Genomic DNA, 4810 nt, shown 5'->3' with positions numbered 1-4810 from the left:
ATGGTGGTGCGTGCCTGTAATCCCAGCTACTCAGGAGGCTGAGGCAGGAGAATTGCCTGAACCCAGGAGGCAGAGGTTGCGGTGAGCCGAGATCGCGCCATTGCACTCCAGCCTGGGTAACAAGAGCGAAACTCCGTCTCAAAAAAAAAAAAAAAAGAAGAAAGTAAGAGAAACAAACACCAACATCCCCAGAACCACACAAAATCCCTGTTAACCTGTCACATGTCTATCTGGGTGACTTGCTGTGCACATATAAATGTAAATGTAGGTTTGGGATTAATAGAACCTGTGGCTTATATAATAATGTCTATATACACATTTCAAGATCTATACAATTATTTTTAGTTTTGAAATATTTTTATATTAATTACTGATTTTTAATCCTCCAAATGACTAGCTCAACATATAACTAAATATATATAGTATATACTTAGTTATAGCTAAGGCCATTTGCTAAATTGGTGGCTAAGGAATAGAACAATGAATTTAACTATGATTTAGCTGACATCACAGAGCAAATGTCAGAGCTGAGAAGGAAACCTTGAGCCATCTCTTTTTATTTCCTTGAGACAGGGCCTCACACTGTCCGCAGGCTGGAGTGCAGTGGCGCAATCATGGCTCACTGCAACCCCCGCCTCCCGGGCTCAAGCAGTCCTCCAGAGTAGCTGGGACTACAGACATACACCATGATGCCGGGCTAAATTTTTTTTTAAATTTTTCATAGAGATAGAGATGAGGTTTTGCCATGTTGCCCAGGCTGGTCTGAACTGGACTCAAGCAATCCGCCCACCTCAACCTCCCAAAGTAGTGGGATTATAGGCGTGAGCCACCTTGCCTGGCCATCTTTTTTTTTTTCTCGCCCTACCTTATGGTGCTGAACTTTGAGTTATTTTGTTCTCAAACCCATTGCTGACTCCTCCCAGGCATTTTTAATGCCCAGAGCTTTGGGGGAAACATGCTGGGATTGCCTGCAGCCCTTTGTTGGCAGCACGGTCCTGGAGGTTTGGGGGCAGCATCTCTGGCCTAACACCTTTAGGACAGTATTAACACTGCAAGAAAAAGAATAAAATGTGGGGCTCTTCGAGGGAACAGAAACATCACCCTTTCGGGAGGTTAAATTTTGCCCACTTTTCAACACTATTTTGTGCCCAAACTACTCATCCATTTCAAATTAAACTGCCTAAGAATAGAACTTGAGCATAATGTATAAAGGGCACAGTTTTTGGAGACAGAGACGTAGGTTCAAATTCTGGTTCTACCACTTTTGGTGTCTCTTCGTCTCAGTTTTGTTATGTGTAGAATGGAGATAACGCTGCTCAGGAACGATCAATATTAGGATTCCAAGAGGAAATTTAGATAGCACTAACCACATATATGGTTCAACAAATATCTAATGCTATTATTGCTTTTCCCCCACCCTTCTAATGCTATTATTAGCATTAGTGCTTAGCAGGACGTTAGGCTATTAGAGCCCAATAGATGATAGCTAATCGTTTTATTAAGTAAAAATTCTCAAGAAAAGTGTTATGATTCCTGGCGGGTTTTCCTGTAACCACAGGAAAATTGACAAAAGAGAGGCGATGATTTAGGGAAGAGAGGTCTTGACTTTCTCAGATTAGTAGGCATAGCCTGGTGGCAGGAGTCTGAACCTGAGAAAATGATCCTTAGAGACCTACAGAGACCCACTTATGGAGCCAGGTGCCTTGCTAGGGTATCGGCAGTGATTCCAAGGGGCAGGATTTGCACACCTGTTAGCTGTGTATTGAGCCATTGAGTGGGAAGATTTCTAGGTCTCAGATTTTTGCTCTCCAACGTACTAATTCAAGGCCTCCTTGGGCAGAAGGGCTGGTGAGCAAGGGTGCAGAAAGCAGACCCGAGGCTCGGGAGCAACCCCATTCCTCCTCCCAGAAGCTAGGATATTGTATTCCAGTAATCTTTCCCTACCCCTTCCAAAGCACCCTCACATGAAGACAGAACCCCTTTCATCTTTTTTAATTTTTTAATTTTTTATTATTTATTTATTTATTTATTTTGAGATGGGGTTTCAGCATGTTGGTCAGACTGGTCTCGAACTCCTGACCTCAGGTAATCCACCTGCCTCAATCTCCCAAAGTGCTGGCATTATAGGCATGAGCCACCGTGCCCGGCCCATCTTTTTTTCTTGAAATATTTCAAGCCTACATAAAAGTTGAGATAAACCTGGATACCATGATATCCTTCACCTAAAACTCACCAGTTCTTTCAACTGACATTTGAGCACCCACTATGTGCTAAGTGCTGTGATAGCCTTTGGGTGTGCAAAAGGAAGTGAGTCTTGATTCCTGAGCTCAAGTTTGCTCAGGCTTATCAAAAAAAGGAGACCATAAAACAAAAACCTTTAATATGGCCCGATAATATTTTATTACTGACAGGCATAAAGAACTGTGGGAGTCACTTCCTGACTGGACATCAGAGAGGAGTCACTTCCTGATTGGACATCAGAGAATGCCCCTAGTGATGGTAGTATTCCAGACAGGCAGACTGGGGGCTCAGGAGCAGCATGGGCAAAGGCATAGGCATTTGACAAGGCCTGGTAGATTTGGAAAGTGGCAGCTCAATTCAGAAAGTTCCAATGCTGGTCCCAGGGGGCCTCCGAGACATGGGGTTTGGCAGGAGCATCATGGCTATGAGTAACGACAGTAGTTTCACAATGGTGGCTCTAGGTGACAGTGAAGCTGACCACTCTAAAAACTTAGGCCAAAAATCTTTTCCTATGTTTCTTCAGGAAAGAAAATTAAAATGTTTGCCAGGTCCAGTGCTGTTAGGGATCTTGCTTAAAGATTAAGGGCTATTGAATTATGTAAGGTGTTGGAAATGGGTTTATAACATAGGGAAAAATCCACACTGAAACAATGGATTATTCCGCAAGGCTAGTTTTGCTTCTTTCAGGAAGGGTGCAATTCCCTGGCAGTCTTGCCATGAGAGCACACCTGAACAAGGGAGACAGGGACATTTATAAGTTTCATAACCTGATGCAATTTCCCTAATGCTGTGTCCAGTTTCCATTAGCCGGAATGGGACCTCACATTCTATGCTTGACACAGTTAACTAAAAACTTGGAAATTTTCTTTTTTCTTTTTTTTTTTTTTTGAGATGGGATCCTGCTATGTTACCCAGGCTGGAGTGCAGTGGCTATTCACAGGCGCAATCCCACTACTGATCTGCACGGAAGTTTTTATCTGCTCTGTTTCTGACCTGGGCCAGTGCACCCCTCCTTAGACAACCTGGTGGTCCCCTGCTCCAGGGAGGTCACCATATCAATGCCGAACTTAGTGTGGACACCCAATCGGCATAGCGCACTACAGCCCAGAATTCCTGGGCTCAAGCGATCCTCCCACCTCAGCCTCCCGAGTAGCTGGGACGACAGGCAAAACTTGGAAATTATCTAGAGAAGTAAAGGCAGCGGAGATCAAAGGAAAAGAGGAAGTAACATGAGGAATACTTAGAGAAACGATAACATTTTCAAATAAGGAAGAGGAATAAGCTTTGACCTAAGACTTGCCTGGGCTCGTCCAGGCATGTCAAGGCAAATATCTAGGTTAAAGTGTAAGAACTAAGAACACGGGATGCACTTATTTCTTTATAATGACTAACAGCTACTTTAAGATTATTAGCAAAAGCTTTTTTTTTTTTTTTTTTTGGATGGAGTCTTAATTTTTCGCCCAGGCTAGAGTGCTGTGGCACAATCTTGACTCACTGCAACCTCCGCCTCCTAGGTTCAAGCAATTCTTCTGCCTCAGCCTCCCGAGTAGCTGGGACTACAGGCACAAGCCACTATGTCCGGCTAATTTTTGTATTTTTAGTAGAGATGGGGTTTCATCATATTGACCAGGCTGGTCTCAAACTCCTGACCTTGTGATCTGCCTGCCTCAGCCTCCCAAAGTTCTAGGATTACAGGCGTGAGCCACTGCACCCGGCGCAAAATCTTTAAAGTAAATTAATCTTTGAAGAAACTATTATTTATTCATAATGAACTAAGAAGAAAGCTTTGAAGAGGAAACTTATTTATTTATTTATTTATTGAGCCGGAGTTTTCGCTCTTGTTGCCCAGGCTGGAGTGCAATGGCGCGATCTCGGCTCACCGCAACCTCCGCCTCCTGGGTTCAGGCAATTCTCCTGCCTCAGCCTCCCGAGTAGCTGGGACTACAGGCACGCGCCACCACGCCCAGCTAATTTTTGTATTTTTAGTAGAGACGGGGTTTCACCATGTTGACCAGGATGGTCTCGATCTCTTGACCTCGTGATCCACCCGCCTCGGCCTCCCAAAGTGCTGGGATTACAGGCTTGAGCCACCGCGCCCGGCCTTATTTATTTTTTTAAAGATGGGGTTTCACCATGATGGCCAGGCTGGTCTTGAACTCCTGGCCTCAGGTGATCCACCCACCTCAGCCTCCCAAAGTGCTAGGATTACAGGCGTAAGCCACCGCGCTTGGCCTATTTTTTTCTTAAAAAAAAATTTTGAGAGGGGCTTTCCGGCTTTGGCCGGAAAAGACAAATCCCAAAAGAGCTGTAACACTGAAGAGGAACCTTTTATTTAATTTCCTACATAAGGTGACTTAGGGGTCTTGGGGGTCCTTCAGCACCGACATGTCAGCAGTGGTTCCTGGAATGCACACTTTGACCTTAGTGAGATCTTAGGGCCTCTGTCCTTCAGCAATAATTTGCTTCCCATTTCCTGGAATCCATCAGAAGTGAGCCTTGTATATAATCACCCTGAATTTTTACAACTCAGGGTTTTTTTGTTTGTTTGTTTTTGTTTTTTGACAGAATC

The 4810-nt window shown here is 44.2% G+C and overlaps 1 pseudogene; it reads right to left on the bottom strand.

Annotated features, from left to right (window-relative positions):
- Window positions 1–4507: 4507 nt before the first annotated feature.
- Window positions 4508–4557, bottom strand: LOC116561651 (annotated as a pseudogene).
- Between the last annotated feature and the right edge of the window lie 253 nt (window positions 4558–4810).

Source organism: Sapajus apella, unplaced genomic scaffold (assembly GCF_009761245.1).
Source record: "Sapajus apella isolate SASKATOON/1434 unplaced genomic scaffold, GSC_monkey_1.0 scaffold29, whole genome shotgun sequence".
In the NCBI taxonomy this organism is placed as follows: domain Eukaryota; kingdom Metazoa; phylum Chordata; class Mammalia; order Primates; family Cebidae; genus Sapajus; species Sapajus apella.
Note: the sequence above shows the minus strand (reverse complement) of the source record. Positions and strands in the feature narration are given on the sequence as shown.